The sequence below is a fragment of the Lathyrus oleraceus genome, chromosome 6, assembly GCF_024323335.1.
Source record: "Lathyrus oleraceus cultivar Zhongwan6 chromosome 6, CAAS_Psat_ZW6_1.0, whole genome shotgun sequence".
In the NCBI taxonomy this organism is placed as follows: Eukaryota; Viridiplantae; Streptophyta; class Magnoliopsida; order Fabales; family Fabaceae; genus Lathyrus; species Lathyrus oleraceus.
In genome coordinates, this window is record NC_066584.1 from 233659059 (window position 1) to 233679143 (window position 20085).

Consider the following 20085-nt stretch of genomic DNA (forward strand, 5'->3'; position numbering starts at 1 on the left):
TAACATTTCATATGAACTGTAGTGACTGCCAAAGAAATCATCACTGAGAATACATACCTAAGCCAATGGCATCAGAACCCTTCATGATTTTCAGCCCTTATGCATGTATCAATGAACACCCTGCACATAGAAAAGACGGATTGCAGTTTAGTGAAGAACATGCATACCAGATGAAAGAAAATCTCATTATGCCATTCCTTCAGTCTGTTTACTTGGTTCGAACAGAGACCAGAATTTGCATCAACACTAAATGCCTAAATAAACTAGCCCATAAATTAGACTTGAAATCTAGTTAAGCAACAAAATCACGACCATGATCAAATTCTTTTAGTCTGATACTATTGAACAGTCTATAGAATACATAAAATTTTAACACTTCAATCGGAAGTTGAATTTCTATAATAAAAAAATGGAAATTGACTCCTTATAGAACACGAAAATAACACTTTTAATCACTTTAAGATGGGAAAAAGAAAAAGGACATGAATAGATTAAAACAAAACAAAAAATAAGCACTGAAGATTCTTAGAGGAACATGCACATGCACCCTCCCTGCAAAGGCCCCTATCCTAACTCAATCATAATACCCCTAATCTTCCTCCTCGCATGGCCATTTTGTTATGAGGCAGATCATCATCTGCAATACTCACCATTCTGTCCTAACTCAAACTAATTAATCCATCCCAACATGATCCTTGCAGCAAACACCTCAGTACCAGATATATCATTACACTCAAGATAGAAAAATAACAACATTAAAAAAATTCAAAATTCAAAATACACTTTAATTAATTCACAATTTTAAATATGTTGAATTTGCACGAAAGTTCTGAAGCTGGTTTGAAAAGAGAGTAAGAAACCTAAGTGTAGTGCATGTTGAACTATATAATTTCTGAATAACTTTGCTTTCTAAATCGGCAAAACTTTCTTGATACTTTCCACGCAAGTAGCCGGTTAATTACTTTGTATTTCCATCTGTCAAAAAAGCATAATTTGCATTTCCAATATGTTATGTTATGCACCCATTAGTTGCTCTTTCATGATTGTACCATTAACCCCTCTTCAAATTGCACGTGAAAGATGCACGTAGCTGTAGTTTCATTAAAATTACAAGTGCAGCCATTTGCATTATTAAATCTTCCTATTTACTAACCCCCTCTCTCTTAATTAGATGAATAAAATATGTTACCTTTTATCATAATAATTTGAATAGAACCGAGTAAGATTGGTGCTTATCCTTGCCAATCAAATTTCAGGAATCATTATTAAAACAAGAACTCATGGACTTTCAGTAGTAATTGAAAAATAAAAATAGTATCAGTACCAATGATGTTTGGCATGAAAAAAAGCTATCATTAATCACAAGGTATAGTTGTTCAAGAAAGAAACACAAGCAATTAATTTGTTAAAGTACAAACATATTTTGGATCAAGAAGTAAACTTGAGAGACTCAAACCAACAATATACATAGAAATGCATATGATAGAGTTGGTTTGAATTTGCAAATTGATTTAGGTAGAAAATAACTCAAACCAGAAATATGGATCGATCTTGAGAATTAAGAAGCAGACTATCATATATCTTGAACCAGGACTCACTCTACATACATTACCATAATCCCCACGTGTCTAGGCTCTGGACTCAACAATGCGTAAAGCTAGTGATCAATATAACCTACAACAATCTATTAATTTTGAAATTTACAGACTCCAGGCAAATGGAAACATATTCAGTGTTTTACACATTAATTATGATTATTACTTTCTTTAGACTACACAGTTGCTAAACCAAATATAGTTACTATTACTTGACAAAGTATAATTAGAAGAAGAAAAAAATGCAAAAAACACATAGAATTTCAAAACAACTTACTCCCATGGTACATCCCTACAAGCATCCAGTCTCCACCTTTATATTCAAACGGGAGAACATATTCTGAACCATGCAAAAGGTCCCTCCACTTGCACCCATCAACATTTCTCTTCCTAGAACTCCTCAGGAACCACACTGACCTGAAACTACACAATGACCAAAGATTTCATAATAAAAAATAATGCATCATCCAAGATACTTAAATAAAAAATCATTGGCAAAAACGTTTTTTGTTAAAGTAAATCAAAATCGAAATGGCTCACCTAGGGTAAAACACTTGAATATCTTCTCATGGTCAGAAAATAGTTCCTGATATGTTGTAAAAGTTCATAGATCTACCTTCCTAAAATAGGGAGGGAGAAAATGCACCTAAATACACTCAAATTTGTCATTTCTCAAATTTTGTACATTTGTGTGCACCTGTGTTAATTTTCATTCTTCATGAGAACTTCATTAGTCAACATTGCCAAGCAAATACAACAAAAAGGTATTTATCCAGTAAAACCAAGCAAAAATCATAAAAGTTATAGCAGTTGGCCTAGTTTATCAGTAAATTACCAAACACCTTGTTGCATAATGATAACATTCTCCCTTTGAATGATGGTTACCGCGATCAAATAACCGGATTAATGTATCAGAATCAGAGTGTCATTCTTTTGTAAGCCTAACATTGTTCCAATAATCAATGCAAACCTCCAAAGTTCAACACTGCAGCTGCCATATAATCAAATCAACGCATCAATTGAGCCGTCCGGATTTTCGACTTAACTTTCCTGGCTTCATTGACAAAACCAGCGGTACAGAGGCCATTAATAACAGCTCTTTGAGTAGCCCTTAAGATCTGAAAACCAGATTTCAAACAAGCAACCAAAAGCTTGGAAGCAAAATGGAACTTCTTTGCCCTGCAAAGGTTATGCACCAAGATAGTATAAGTGAAAGAATCTTTAACCTCCATACTATCAAAAACTTTCACTGCTTGATCAATATGACCAGCTTTACCCAAACAATCAAGCATGCAGTTAAATGCCACCAAATTAAAACCAAAACCCAATGACTTCATGTAATCCAAATGCTTCTCGGCACCAACGAAATTGCCAATCTTACACAATCCATGGATTATAATCGTGTGCGTATACTGATCACATTTCAGTCCTTGTTTCTCTATCTCATCCACCAACTTCAACGCCTCATCGAACTTACCTTGCCTACAGAAAAGGTTTATCATCGTATTATATGAAGCAAGATCAGGCACCAAACCATTACTCGTCATCTTCCCAGCAATCTCATCCACTTCTTCAATCCTTCCGGTCTTCACCAACGCAGCAACCACAGTACAATAAGCAAATCCATCAAACGTATAACCTTTCCTCCTCATCTCCGACAAAATCTCCAACCCTTGCTCCAACCTCCCGCACCGAAAACAACACTTCATAACCGTGGTATAAGTAATTGCATTCGGTTCATAACCATAATCACAAAACTCACGTAACACCCTCCTCGCATCCGCCAACCTCCTAGCCTTACATAACCCATTAAGCATCGCATTATAAGTCAACACATAAGGAACAAACCCGTGACGCTGCAAGTTCCTAAACAACATAAGAGCATTATGAACATACCCGTGTTTGCACAGCCCGTTAATCATAACATTATATGTCGCCATCGTAGGATACATTTCAGCGCGCTCGACTATATCCTTGAAAACACGATACCCTTCGTCCGGTCTACCAAGCCTAAACAAACAATGAATTAAAATATTATAACTCCAGACATCCGGGTGTATTCCTGATTGAAGCATTTCGTCGAACAGTTGGAGGGATTTCGATAATAAACATTTTCTAACAGCACCTGACATCAATGAATTATAAGAAACAGTTAATCCCTGCTTCTTTCATTCTATTGAGAACAGTGTAACTTGCATCGATGCTGACAAAACGACAATAAGCATCGACTAACGTGTTGTATGTAACAGTATCAGGGAGTACTCCTAGTTTAATGGCGTCTATTAAAAAGACTTCGGCTTTTAGTAATTGCTTCGATTTGCACATTGAGGATATGCAAATGTTCATGAATTTTGTTGATAATCGAGTAACCATGATTTGTAATGATTGAGGGAAGAAAGAAGAGTTGAGAAGAAAAGGTGAGTAACACGAGATTGAAAATTGAGCAGCTTATTGTGATGACAGACAGAGGTATTTGGGTTTTACTGAAACGAGTTGTTGTAGGTTGAAGAGAACGGTTAGTTGTGAAATTGAATACGGGTCAGACCGGCCGGTCCAACCGTTAGCGGAATTGTTATCTTACCGGAAATGGTGAGGAAATGTGGTCGTTGGAGACGGTGTGGGACGGAAAAGTGTGTGAATGTGAGACGGGAGATACTTTCAGAGGTTTATAAATGTACCGAAAACCCTCTCTTAATTTATATTTTATCTAAAATGTGATTTATTTATTTTTTGGATGGACCAATTGAGTAGCAATGTGTATAAAAGTGTTTGATTAGAATTTTGACATTCATAAATTTGTTCAAGGTATTACTAATTCAATACACAATTTAATCATCCATTCACTCTATTGACACTTTTTTTCAAATTGATGCTATTTTTCTTGATTTTCATATTAAACCAGTTAAAAATCCGGGTTTAAATTTTTTATACCCCATAATTGTATTTAAATATTTAATTGAGAATAATATTTATATGGTTTTAATTGAAATACATTGACGGTGTAAAAGGATTTTACACCGTCATTTAATGTCAGGTATTGGATATTGAAATATGTTTGATTTTTATTTTAAAAATATATAAAATAATGCAAACGGGTGACGGTGATGAATTGACAGGGTAAATTTTTTTACACTGACAGTGCATACTAATTAATCTCTATTTATATATGATTTTTTTATCTGAATCTAATTAGTTGTGTTGTGTTCACTTAATAAAATATTTTAATCACATTTTTAACATTAAAGACAAATACAAATGAATGATAGGTCAAAATTTATTAAATAACAACAAGTTATCTTGATAGTGAAAATGAATGTTATAATACATAATAATCAAGATTTCAAACTTTTCATCATTGAGAGCAATATTCACATATGATTTTTTTTGTCTATATCTAATTGGTTGTGTCTCATGCTATTTTAAATTTTATATTACTTAAATTACATTCCATGTTATTTGTACTTAAATCATATACACGATCATATTGGAAGGATTATTGCATGTTAGGTTCAATACATAATGTAAAATATATGACATATATAATATTCCAATAAATGTCGTTTGTATATAAATCATTTTATAGAACATATTAGCATAAAACTTGATTTTTTTTTTACAAATCAAATAGTGAAAAATAGTTGGCTATCGGAGAATCATTGATCCAAGTGTAAATATATAACAAATTAGTAACATTTTCAAACATGTAAACAAAGTAAACAATCAAAATAGATTTGTCAAAACAACAACCAAGTAAACAAATAAATAAATAGATTAGATTTGTCAACAAAGATAAAAACAATCAGATTTATGAACTTCATTGAAGTCAGATTTCAAGGTGTTGTCATCGGGTCCTTCAGATCCATGTGATAATGAGAGCCAGTTGAATTCATCTTCATTATTAAGACTCCCATTTCATCTTCATTATTTGTATGATAGCATAATACATGAGTATGACAAACAAAGGGAAGACTTTAAAGTCAACAAATACCTGAAAAAGACTCAAAAGAGATAATAGCCATGAAAATTGAAAATCTCTCTGGAGAAAAAGAAACTAACAATGATTTAAGAACAACATGAAATGATTTATATCATTCCATATTCAAGAAGAGTTCAAATTAGAAATTGTCTTTGTTTTTTTTTCTCTCTTTCCCAATTTCTATCCACACCTGTTTTTTCCAAGCGTTGTAGAAGAATTTTTCATCCCATTTTTTTGATGTGCCTAATATAATATATAAAATATATCAGCCACTAACCTAAAGTGTCAAAGCACTTGTATGTTTTGTCATCAGAAAGATTGTTAAGTTTGTGATCAGAGACATATACAAGAGCAAATTCATCAAGCTCAACTTCTTCCTTTGGCCCGATTTCAATCCTTAAAGGAACACCTTTCATTTCTAACTAAGAATATGTTCATCCAAGAGAATAGTCATCTCTAGAATTTGACTCAGCATGAATTCCTACTTCTAACAACGCATTCACAGTTGCAGACATGCATCAAGGATTCCTTGGGTATCAGCATCTTTGTAAGGCACAAGAATCACATTGACTTGAACTAATGGTGCATCAGGAGGCATAACTAATCCCTTGTCATCTCCATGAACCATCACCATCTTCCCAATTTATTAAAAAGTATAAAGAAACACCAATGCAATCATATGTATACAAAATCAACGGCATGCCAGAAAAGTTACCATTTTTTCATCCAAATCTTAACTTTTATGGATGATTTATGGTTCTGTTATTTTTAAAATATGTATTTGTGAACTATTTCAAAAAACCTTTTTTTCTACTTCAAGCAATATATGTTCTACATACCTTCTGTTGGTTCTAAGTGTTGGCATCAATTTTGGTAAAATAAAGAGTGTTCACAAGATGTTGCATGTGATGTCTTAACATAAGATATCTTGTACCTGCTGGAGTTTAAAAATGGAATTATGCAGGATTGTTTCAGGATGTTATACACGATGTCATAACATCTGATATTATGTACCTGTTGGATATTTAAAATGGAATTTTGCAGGATTGTTCCAGGATGTCAGACCCGATGTCATGACATCTGTACACAGGACATTCAGGGTGAATGTTATGTGTTATGTGATTGCGCTTTTAATGGCAATCTATGTATGATTGAAGATCTGATTTACACACGCATTTAATCATTAATTACAACCTAATTTACTTATTTTCCAAAGAGATCTAATCAGCTGTCATGAGAAGATTTGAATGGAAAATAGTTTTAGGGTTTCAAGATGTCCAAGCCCAGCTGAATGCTTCTATAAATAGGACATGGAAAACCTGATTTGATACACAACCAATACATAGCGAAATATTGAGAGAGAATAAGGGTTTGTGTCTTGTGTGGTCGTGTGACTTGTAAGCCATTCAATTCATCCATAGATGATTGAATTGGTCTGATTTGTGAGTTGTAATTTGTCACTCTAAGCTTTTAAGCATGAGTGTGTGTCTACTTGATTGAAGCTGTTAAGTAAGATCAAGTGTGTGTCTACTTGATTGAAGTTGTTAAGTAAGATCAAGTGTGTGTCTACTTGATTTAAGCTGCTAAGTAAGATCAAGTGTGTGTCTTTGAAGAGTGTCTTCTTTTCATAAGTAATTGTTGTTTAATATCACAGGTGTGATTGAGGGGGAGTGAGTGGGTTCTCATATCTAAGAGTTCTAAGGTAGAAATCATACGGGTAGAGATTAGGTGAAAAGTACTGTAACTTATGGAGTGTACTGAGAGTCTTTGAATTGATTCTATTTAGTGGATTTCCTTCCTGGCTTGGTAGCCCCCAGACGTAGGTGAGTTGCACCGAAGTGGGTTAACAATTGCTTGTGTCTCTTGAATTATTATTCTTTATCTTTATCTTGTTTGTTTTACTCAGATATTAGTGTCGTGACATTACCTTCGACATCTCATATCAGATACCAGAATTTCAATTGGTATCAGAGCAGACATCCTGCTCTGGTTTTGGGTGAGATCTAGGGACAATACTTTCTGGTACCATGGAGAGAGATGGAGGATCTGTGCACAGGCCACCAATTTGGGATGGATCTAACTATGACTATTGGAAACCTCGAATGGTAGCCTTCATAAAATCTCTTGATAATAAGGCTTGGAAGGTTGTGTTAATAGGCTGGGAACATCCAGTAGTTACTAAGGAAGGAGAAGCCACAACTGATAAGAAACCTGAAGAACAATGGTCCAAGGAGGAGGATGATCTAGCCCTTGGAAATTCTAAAGCATTGAATGCAATATTCAATGGAGTAGACAAGAATATCTTCAGATTAGTAAACAACTGTGAGGTGGCTAAAGATGTTTGGGACATTCTCAAGACCACTCATGAAGGCACCTTTAGGGTGAAGATGTCTAGATTGCAGCTGCTCACTACCAAGTTTGAAAATTTAAGGATGAAAGAAGATGAAAATATTCATGAATTTCACATGAATATCCTTGAAATTGCCAATGCCTCTGGAGCTCTGGGAGAGAAGATGTCAGTTGAAAAGCTAGTAAGGAAAATACTCAGGTCACTCCCTAAGAGATTTGTTATGAAGGTGACAGCCATAGAAGAATCTCAAGACATCTCAAATATGAGAGTTGATGAGCTAATTGGATCCCTCCAAACATTTGAGATGGGAATATGTGATGGATCTGAAAAGAAAGCCAAAAGCATAGCCTTCATGTCAAACACTGAAGGGAAAGATGAGGAAGGTGGTCAAGAGATTGATGAAGATCTGGAAAATGAGGTAGCAATGCTGGGAAGACAGTTCAACAGACTTATGAAAAGGATGGATGTAAGATCTAAGGTCAATGTCAAGAATATCGCATCCGACATCAGTAAATCCAACAATATTGGAAGAATAACAAGGTCAGAAGAAAATCCCAAAGAAGGAAAAGGAGTCCAGTGCTATGAATGTGATGGGTATGGTCATATTATAATTGAATGTGGGACCTACCTCAAGAAACAGAAGAGGAGTCTTGCTGCCTCTTGGTCTGATGAAAGTGAAATAGAAGAAGCTGCAAACCTTGTGACTGCATTGACAAGAAGATGGGGTTCTGATGAAGAGTCAAGTGATGATGAAGTAACCTTTGAAGAGCTGGCCACTACCTATAGAGAGTTGTGTCACAAAAGTGCAGAAGTGTGCAGATAAGTTGAAAGCCAGCAGAAAGTGATAGCTCAGTTGGAGAATGAAAAGGGAGAACATGTGGAAACCATCTCCAAGTTGAAAACTGAAGTTGTACTCTTGAATTCCAAACTAGATGAGATAACCAAGTATGTAAGAATGCTTAACAATGGATGTGACATCTTAGACAAGATTCTCCAGACTGGTCAAACAACAGGAGACAAATCTGGCATTGGGTTCAATGAATCTAAGACAGATTGCAGTTACATAAATGGCAAACCTAAATCCAAACCTAAGTGCAGCCATATTGATAACAAACCTGCAATGTCACATCACATGTCACACCATCAGAAGGGAAGATAGCAGAAAGGGAAACACCAAAGATGGAGATGCCATCACTGTGGAAAATTTGGTCACCTAAAACCCTTCTGCTATAAGTTGTATGGTTACCCTCAATCTGCTCATTATCTACCTAAACCCAAACATAACAGACCTATCAATAAAAAACAATGGGTTCCTAGGACTAATGTTACAAGTTTGATAGCTCACACTTCCTTCAGAGTTTCAGCCAAAGAAGATTGGTATTTTGACAGTGGTTGCTCCAGACACATGACTGGAAACAAAAACCTGCTAACTGACCTTCATCCCCATGCCACAAGTTATGTAACCTTTGGTGATGGAGCAAAGGGTGAAATTAAGGGAATTGGTAAGCTTGACTGCCCTGGAGTTCCTGACCTTGACATTGTCCTACTTGTTAAGGGATTAACTGCTAATCTAATAAGCATCAGTCAACTGTGTGACCAAGGTCTAAATGTAAACTTCACTAGAACTGAATGTCTGATTACTAACAAGGAAAATGAAGTGATCATGAAAGGAGTTAGGTCTAAAGACAACTGCTACATGTGGAGTTCTCAAGAAACTGGGTACTCTTCAATGTGTACATTGGCCAAAGAGGAAGAAGTGAAGATATGGCATCAAAGATTGGGCCATCTGCATCTTAAAGGTATGAAGAGGATCATATCTGTTGAAGCGGTTAGAGGAATTCCCAACTTAAAGATTGATGAAGGAAAAATCTGTGGAGAATGTCAGATTGGAAAACAGACAAGGATGTCACACCAGAAGCTCAGACATGACACCACTACCAAAGTTTTGGAACTCCTCCATATGGATTTGATGGGACCCATGCAAGTGGAAAGCCTTGGTGGGGAGAAGTATGCATATGTAGTGGTGGATGACTTCTCCAGATACACCTGGATCAATTTTATAAGAGAAAAATCTGATGTTTTTGAAGTATTCAAGGATCTTTGTCTAAAACTTCAAAGAGAAAAGGAAACTCCTGTTATCAAAATTAGAAGTGATCATGGGAAGGAATTTGAGAACAGCAAATTTGATGAATTTTGTTCATCAGAAGGGATTCATCATGAGTTCTCATCTCCTATTACTCCCCAGCAAAATGGTGTGGTGGAAAGAAAAAATAGAACTCTTCAAGAATCAGTCAGAGCTATGATCCATGCTAAGAAATTGCCCTACCATTTTTTGGTTGAAGCCATGAACACAGCCTGTTATGTTCACAACAGAGTGACATTGAAGAAAGGGACTCATACAACCCTATATGAAGTCTAGAAAGGAAGAAAACCTATAGTCAAATACTTCCATGTATTTAGTAGTAAATGATATATCTTGACTGATCGTGAACAAAGAAGGAAGATGGATCCCAAAAGTGATGAGGGAATATTTCTGGGCTACTCAACAAACAATAGAGCTTACAGAGTCTTTAATCCCAAAACTAATGTAATGATGGAATCTATTAATGTTGTGGTTGATGACCAACAGACTGATGTCACAGACGATGTCGAGACATCTCTGAATGGTTCCCCAACTGACTTCTCAGACAAAAATGAGGAAAGTGAACCTCCTCAAGCTGAACCTGAAGATGACAAAATCAACAAGGGACCCTCCATCAGAGTTCAGATCATCCCAAAGATCTCATTATAGGAGATCCAAATAAAGGGGTCACTACTAGATCAAGGGAAGTGATCTCACATAGCTGCTTTGTGTCAAAGATTGAACCTAGGAAAGTCAAGGAAGCCTTGACTAATGAGTTCTAGATAAATGCCATGCAGGAGGAGTTAGGTCAATTCAAGAGGAATGAAGTATGGGAACTAGTTCCTAGACCTGAAGGAGTAAATGTCATAGGTACAAAGTGGGTGTATAAGAATAAATCTGATGAACAAGGGGTTGTTACTAAAAACAAAGCAAGATTAGTAGCACAAGGATATACTCAAGTTGAAGGAGTGGACTTTGATGAAACTTTTTCTCTTGTAGCTCGCCTTGAGTTCATTAGATTATTGCTTGGAGTGGCATGTATTCTGAAATTCAAATTGTTCCAAATGGATGTAAAAAGTGCTTTCTTGAATGGCTACTTAAATGAGGAAGTATATGTTGAACAGCCTAAAGGATTCACAGATCCAAATCTTCCAAAGCATGTGTACAGATTGAAGAAAGCCCTCTATGGGTTGAAGCAAGCTCCTAGGGCTTGGTATGAGAGACTCACAGTGTTCCTCACTAACAATGGATACAGGAAAGGAGGTATTGACAAAACCCTATTTGTGAAGAATGGAGGAGGGAAGCTCATGGTGGCACAAATATATGTAGATGACATTGTGTTTGGTGGGATGTCGGATCAGATGGTTGAACACTTTGTTAGACAAATGCAGTCTGAGTTTGAGATGAGCCTTATTGGAGAACTGACCTACTTTCTTGGGCTACAAGTCAAGCAGATGGAAGATTCTATCTTTCTGTCTCAAAGCAAGTATGCCAAGAACATTGTTAAGAAGTTTGGCATGGAGAATGCAAGTCATAAAAGGACACCTGCTCTTACACATGTGAAAATATCCAAAGATGAAAATGGTGTCAATGTAGATCAAAGTCTATACAGAAGCATGATAGGTAGTCTGTTATATCTCACAGCAAGCAGACCTGACATTGCATTTGCTGTAGGTGTTTGTGCTAGATATCAAGCTGAACCAAAAGTCAGTCACATAAACCAAGTGAAGAGAATATCGAAATATGTCAATGGCACCAATGACTATGGGATGTTATATACTCATGGATCTGGATCTATGCTGACTGGTTACTGTGATGCTGACTGGGCTGGAAGTGTTGATGATAGGAAAAGCACATCAGGAGGATGTTTCTTCTTGGGGAACAATCTGATATCATGGTTTAGCAAGAAACAAAATTGTGTATCTCTATCCACTGCTGAAGCTGAATACATAGCAGCTGGGAGTAGTTTTTCTCAACTGGTTTGGATGAAACAAATGTTGACTGAATACAATGTCACACAAGAAGTCATGACATTGTACTGTGACAACCTGAGTGCTATAAATATTTCCAAAAATCCTATTCAACACAGCAGGACAAAGCACATTGATATTCGTCATCACTTCATTAGAGAACTTGTGGAAGAGAAGATCACAGCACTTGAGCATGTTACTACTGAAAAACAATTAGTTGACATATTCACAAAAGCTTTGGATGTTAATCAATTTGAATGTTTAAGAGGGAAATTGGGGATTTGTATTCATGAGAATCTATAGAAATCAAAGGAGTTTGTGGTTAATATCCCAGAGGATATTTCTGACAAAAATAGCAAGGTGTTTATAAGAAGAAGATGTTACTTCCTCAGATTAAGGTGTGAATTGTTCCCTCTTTTATGAAGACTGTTGGTTTGGCTGTTCTGGATGCTGTTATGGATGTTATGGATGCTAGATTATGTATTGTTTTTTTCCTGGTTTTGTTTGTAATTTGTGGCAGTCCTTACTGATGCCTTGATGTAATATTTGGGCTCTTTATGAGTTCCATGGATTTCTAATTATCTCAGCTATTATAGTTATGCATAATTACGGTTTGTATCTCCTAACATTTATGTTTTAACATTTTATATGTTATAACATCTCTTGTGACATTCTCTGCTAGGCTGATTGACATTTATTTTGTCTAATTGGTCACCTTTGGTCTATTTTGACTAAAAAGGGGGAGAAGTGATTATGTGGAGCAGTTAAATATGTGGAGCTGTGTGGAGATATATGTGTTGGTGTAGCTGAACAGATGAACAACTATTGTTGAAAGAGATGTATGTGATGTTCTGTTTACAGATGTTGGAGGAGATGTATGATGTGGTGCACAGGTACAGATGTTGGTGGAGATGTCTAATGTGGTGCACAAGTGATGTTGAAGCAGATGTCAGAGGGTGACTCTGATTGTTACAGGTGTTGTTATTACAGGTGTTGTTGTTATTAAAGGAGATTTCTGTGTTGTACAGACTTAGGGGGAGAAGAAGTACCCATGTGTATTTGTGTATTTTACTAGTTGTTACTATAGCTACTAATTCTGTTTGCTTCTGTTGTTGCTTAAACATTGTTATGATGTTTAACTGCTCATGTTTTTTCTTGTGAACAAAATGGACAGATATATGTTTTAGCCAAAATTTTCCAAAGGGGGAGTTTATTGGTTCTAAGTGTTGGCAGCAATTTTGGTAAAACAAAGAGTGTTCACAAGATGTTGCATGTGATGTCTTAACATAAGATATCTTGTACCTGCTGGAGTTTAAAAATGGAGTTATGTAGGATTGTTTCAGGATGTTATACACGATGTCATAACATCTGATATTATGTATCTGCTGGATATTTAAAATGGAATTATGCATGATTTTTCCAGGATGTCAGACCTGATGTCATGACATCTGTACACAGGACATTCAGGTGAATGTTATGTGTTATGTGAGTGCGCTTTTAATGGCAATCTATGTATGATTGAAGATCTGATTTACACACGCATTCAATCATTAATTACAACCTGATTTACTTATTTTCCAAAGAGATCTAATCAGTCGTCCTGAGAAGATTTGAATGGAAAATAGTTTTAGGGTTTCAAGATGTCCAAGCCCAGCTGAATGCTTCTATAAATAGGACATGGAAAACCTGATTTGATACACAACCAATACAGAGCGAAATATTGAGAGAGAATAAGGGTTTGTGTCTTGTGTGGTCGTGTGACTTGTAAGCCATTCAATTCATCCATAGATGATTGAATTGGTCTGATTTGTGAGTTGTAATCTATCACTCTAAGCTTTTAAGCATGAGTGTGTGTCTACTTGATTGAAGTTGTTAAGTAAGATCAAGTGTGTGTCTACTTGATTGAAGTTGTTAAGTAAGATCAAGTGTGTGTCTACTTGATTGAAGCTGTTAAGTAAGATCAAGTGTGTGTCTTTGAAGAGTGTCTTCTTTTCATAAGTAATTGTTGTTTAATATCACAGGTGTGATTGAGGGGGAGTGAGTGGGTTCTCATATCTAAGAGTTCTTAGGTAGAAATCATACGGGTAGAGATTAGGTGAAAAATACTGTAACTTATGGAGTGTACTGAGAGTCTTTGAACTGATTCTATTTAGTGGATTTCCTTACTGGCTTGGTAGCCCCTAGACGTAGGTGAGTTGCACCGAACTGAGTTAACAATTGCTTGTGTCTCTTGCATTACTATTCTTTATCTTTATCCTGTTTGTTTTAGTCAGATATTAGTGTCGTGACATTACCTTCGACATCTCATATCTGATACCAGAATCTCACCTTCCATTTCCATGAGGACCAAGATCCACATAGCTTTTCATTATTTAAAATAAAAGATAGATTAGTTCAAATTTACATTCAATAAATCTATAGAATCATCAATCAACAAAAAAATTTAAAGAATTGTGAGCAAGTGCTAGTAAAGGAATCATGTAAAAAGAAATAAATACAAGTTGAAATAAATTAGTTCTAATTAATGTATGTCTAAAATTCCAATGAGAGAATAACATCAAACACATTAATTGATGAAATTGATGATAGTTCAATGACAAGTCCGAAAATAACATATTCCTTCATAGGCAGCCACTACAAAGAAACAAACATGAAATTCATACCAACCCGTTTACAACATTTCATGAGTTACCCTCTTGAAATCAACATTACATGTAAATCTATTAAACAAATGCCATGACTCACTCTGTTTTTAAACCATTCTAGTGTTTTTCCAAATAATTTCTTCGCAATTTCTTCACTACACCAGCATGACAAGAGACAAAATGAAAATGACATAAAGAAAACAAAAATAGAAACAACAACATTAAGAAAACTACATCAACATGAAAACAAATGAACACAAAAACAATAATAGTAAACAGGAACAATCAAATGAAGAAGAAAAATCTAAACTCAAATCTTAATCAACAAACAACAAAAACTTTAAAAAAAATATAGTTAAACATTCAAAGCAACACAGCAAATCAGACAACAATCTTGATGTTTTTGAAATGATTTAAAGCAAATAAAAAGCAACAAAAAACAACAAAAGTAAGTGAATGAACACGAAACTGAAACAGAGCAACAAAGACAATGCTTCATTTTCAATGCTTCCATTTGACATTCGATAACAGAAAAATGGAGCGTGTAACACCTCGATTTACTTTCCGTATTTATTTATTAGGTGTTTATTTTAATTAATCATTATTTGGTGTGATAATGAATTAAATATGTGTTTTGGTGATTATTTGAATTATTTGATAATATGTGTTATTTGAATAATTGAAATTTATGAGTAGAAATAGCAATTGTCTAGTAATGAGCCTAATTAATTAGAATGGATGGATAAGTGGGTTAAACCCATTATGAGTTAAAAAGATAGTAAGGGTTTTAGAGATTAAAGTTAGTTTTGTAAAACAAGAGAAGAAGAGAGAAGAGAAGAGAAGAGAAAGAGGAGAAGAGGAAACTAGAAGAAGAAGGACCTAGAGATTTCATCTATACTAAGGTAAGGGTGAGATTTTAAGTGGTCATGGGTAAACATAATGTATGTAATATATGTGGGTTAGATATCATGAACTTAGGATTTTGGAATTTTGATTTTTGAGAAACTCTAACATGCGTTTATGTTTTAATCCATGAAATTGATGTTTATGTTATGCTATGATATTTCTATATTAAATTTCATGAATGGGTATGTGTATAGAACACGATTTGGTGTATAATTGCATTTTTAAGTTTAACTTGAAAATGGTTGATTTGTGTATAGAACACGATTTGGTGTATAATTGCATTTTTAAGTATAATTGCATATATATATATATATATATATATATAATATATATATATATATATATATATATATATATATATATATATATATATATATATATGTTGTATAACTATTTATTTCATGAAAATGATGAACTAATGTGGTTTTATGATGAAAATTCGTTCTGAACAGTAGCATTTTCGCAACAGCAGTTTTCTGGTTTTTGACGGCATTTTTGCAACAGCAAATTTTCTGGTTTTTGACAGCATTTTGAAAAACTTGTAAACTCAATAACTTTTGAACCGTAATTCCGTTTGAGGTGTCATTTAGACCGTTACGAAGCTAAGAATATTATATATAATGTGATATTCATTTTGATAACAGTAGATTAATATTTTATCAAAAGAATCCTAATATGGATGTATGTTGTATGTGTCGTAAATGTGAATGACATGTTTTCTATTGTTTGGCATGTATTGGATGGTTTTAGATGGATTCTGTGAAGAAACATAATACTTGAAATTATGTATGTGATGGTGTGAATTGGTGAATTTAATGAATAACATGAATTGACTTGTTTGCTTTATGTTATTGTGTTGTGATGATATGATGAATGTTATTTGATGTATTGTTTGGAATTGAAGTCATGTTAGGTGTATGTTTTGCAAATGTTGGATGTGGTATGCTTATGTATAATTAAGGGGTTGTGATCGTCTTAATTGCATGAGTCTTGTTATTGTTGCACACTTACACTAGCATGAGTCTATGAAAGAGGCAGTGTTGGGTAATCTCGCGTAGATTATTTGCTTGTCCCAAATCTAACGCCGAATGGAGTTTGAAATCTTAAAGTCGAATTGAGCTTTAGAGGTGGTTATCTAGTCTATTTGAGAGACGCTCGGCAAGCCGGAAATGATAACGAATGGGATCCACATGCATATCACATTGAGTCACACATTGAGTCGCACATGTCAGTGTGGATTGTTGTTTGTGTGATTATATGATATGATTGTGTGGATATGATTTTGGTAGATATGCATATGTGTGTATTTTAGGTGATCCATTTGATATGAATGATTGATGTGATATGTGTGCATATTTGTGATATATGTGATGAAATGGTGACTTGTATACATTATGAAATCATGTGAAAGTTGTATACATATTTGATGATGATTTGTAAATGATGGTGGATGATAATATGTACATGAAATCAATATGTTGTGAAATATGACTTTTGTACATAGTTTAGTATTTATCAATGAATACTTGTGGATTTTTTAGCCATGTCGCGTGATGATAAATGTAAGACCCCAATTTTGGCCCTAAGATCCCTCATGGCCCATATCATATCATATCATGGCCTCAAGGATCACTGCATGCCCTAGTTTCCCTCCTAGTGGGTAGGTTGCTTTGTAAGTTGTTTCTTGATCACCAAGCATACCTTGCATTTGTATATCTTTGCTTTTCATATGTTTATCATTCAAAAAGTACAAAAATATTGTCAGTCTAACCTTTTTGCTTGCAGTTGAAGCAATCATCAGCAATTAGGTCAAAGACAGTCAACAGTCAGTCAAAGCAGTGGATGGTGGCCATTCTTGCAGAATTTGGGCACCATGACCAATAATCAAGAGCTCATATATCTTGGGATATCATTTGAAGACAAGGTCTCAAGGAATTAGGGTTTGGAATTCATCAGAAGTGGTTCAATCATGCAAAACCCTAGAAAAGTCAACAGAAAGTCAAACTTGGTCAACTGTGGATTTAATCAATGATTTGATGGATGGAATTGATCTGAAGGAGCTCATTCATGTCCATACAAGCCTCATCTATCATGTCAAACCTCATCATGGAAGAAAATCAAGTCAAATAGAAAATTTCCCAAAATAGAAAGTGGACCTGTAATTTCAACTGCCAAAAATGGAAACTTCTTGATCTTAAACTTACATCATGATACAAGCTTCAAATGAATTTTTGCCCAACATGAAAGTTGAAGATCTTGTTCTCCCATTTTCAAAAAGTCCAAGAACTCTCAAATCCCATGTGTGGTTGTCAAGATATGATCAATTCAATTTCAGAAATTTGTGAACTTCAAAGAGCCATAACTCATGAACCATAAGGCCAAATTTGGTGGGGTTTTTTTCCTACAAACCACATTTTTCCTCCTCTTTCCAAAAATATAAATTTCATCCACCAAAACCTTGCCAATCAAAATGGCATTTTTTGACCTATTTCTTTTAAAAACCAAGTTTGACCAAACTTTGACTTTTTGATTCATTGATTTTTTCACCATTTTGCCAATTGGGATTCCTTCTAAATGTCATTTGCAACATGTCTCAAGTCAAAATTTGTGCTCATAATATCATCTTACCACCATTTTGGACCAAAATGCAAACTTGGCAATTCTTGCAAATGGTGTGAAATAAGTAAAACCAGCATAGCATTTCATGAGCATACAGAAAACAGCAAGAGTATTGGCCATTGGCAGCTGGTTTCAAGGCCCATTTCGACCAAACCCACACCTCCACTTCCACACTTTCCAAATTAGCAAATATGCATAATGGTTCATTTAAGTTAATGTGGTTTAGCACTTGATTAACTAAGTTTAAACAGGGATATTTAAGCTCATTTTCTGCCAGATTGCAACCCTAGAGACTAGAGAAACACAGCAACCACACGCAGAAAAGCTCATTCTCTCATTCTTGCAATTTTGCATATTTGCATTTTCTGCTCAAAACACCAAAAACCCTTGAACAACCTTGATTGTTCTCTCATCTAAACATCTTTGTGAGCTCCTTTGAGCCATCAAATCTCATCTGCACAGCCACCTTCTTGTTCTGTTTCTCCAAGATACCTTCCATGGCAAATCGAGAGTTGGGCATGTTTAAGTACTCTTGAGCTGAAAGAGCTTCACCATCCAACATCTCCAAGCATAAGGGCCACCTGTTTCGAGCTTTGAAGGCCAAGGAAGCACTGCATCATCACTGAACTTCATCTGTGGTAAAATTTCGATTCACACATTTTTCCAAATGATGCCATGCTTTAGGTAGTTTACATCTTGCTGATTCCAACAAACTATAAATTGCTTGAAATGGTTGTGTCATGGCCAAGAAATCTGGATTTTCATTTGTGTGTATGAATATGTTTTCAACCGATTTGGTTTGTTTAGGTTGATTTATTGAAAATGGATAGCACATTCATGTTGTATGTTGCATATTGATTCTATTAATGTGCTTGTTTGGTCATGCTGGGCATTTTGAAAATTCGAGTTGCATGATGATGATGAATGTATGCTGCTGCTTTTCAAACCCTACCCTGCCCAGAAAATCCGTATGAACTGTGTTGTATGTTGTTGTCTAGTTGCTGTATGAACATCACCAAATGCTATGCTGTTGCGTAATGATGTTCGAATTTGTTTTGATGTTGATGAACTTGCTTGAAATGCCATGAATGCTGTGCTAAAACCCTAGGGTTTTTCTTAAACCCAGAAAATTTGAATGATTGGCCGAGTTACTGTTCTATTGGTGAGGACCAATCAGAACATTTCATTTCCTTCCCCAAAACTGTGCGTTTTGCTAAATGAAATACATATTTACATCTTTGCCATGCGCTGACTTTGTTTGACTCCATACCATGCTATGTGTTTCATGTTTTATCCAATTATTCATCAAACTTCAACAATTCATTTCTCCTTCATTTTTCATCCAAAAATCATGCCATTTTTTGCATCATGTTCATGAAGAGGTCTAGTATTTAATCATGAATTTTAATTATTTTTTGGTTAATTGGATTTTAATTGGTGTGAGATTTCTTGACAAGTATGCATATTTGACACCTTTTGCCATTTCTTTTGTGAAATAATGATGATGCATCCTTTGAGCTTGAAATTTTTTGTGATGAAACTAGACTCATTCATCTTCATTTTGGTATAAAGATTGTGCATTTATCATTTGTGGTTTGCTAGTTATGATTTTTTGAACTAGGGTGTGACAATTTGTGTCACACCAATGATGTGCCTTTTCTTGATTTTTGTTCACATGTCTCCTGGCCTCCAAATGACCCCAAATTTTGCATGAATGATCTCTTACATGTCTAGTTTGTGTATGAATTTTCTTGGAATTAATCTTGCTGTTTTCCATTTGATTGTGAATTTTCTTCCCTGCCTAGTCAATTGTTGACTTTTTGTGCTACACATTGCCATTTCCTTTGTGAAATTCTCACATCATATTGTATGACCATGAAGTTTCATATGTGATAACTAGAC

The 20085-nt window shown here is 35.0% G+C and overlaps 2 pseudogenes; both read right to left on the bottom strand.

Moving 5' to 3' along the window:
- Nucleotides 1–20085, bottom strand: part of LOC127092025 (putative pentatricopeptide repeat-containing protein At4g17915) — a 111270-nt pseudogene that overhangs the window by 9956 nt on the left and 81229 nt on the right.
- LOC127094927 (putative pentatricopeptide repeat-containing protein At4g17915) lies at nt 2603–4058 on the bottom strand (annotated as a pseudogene).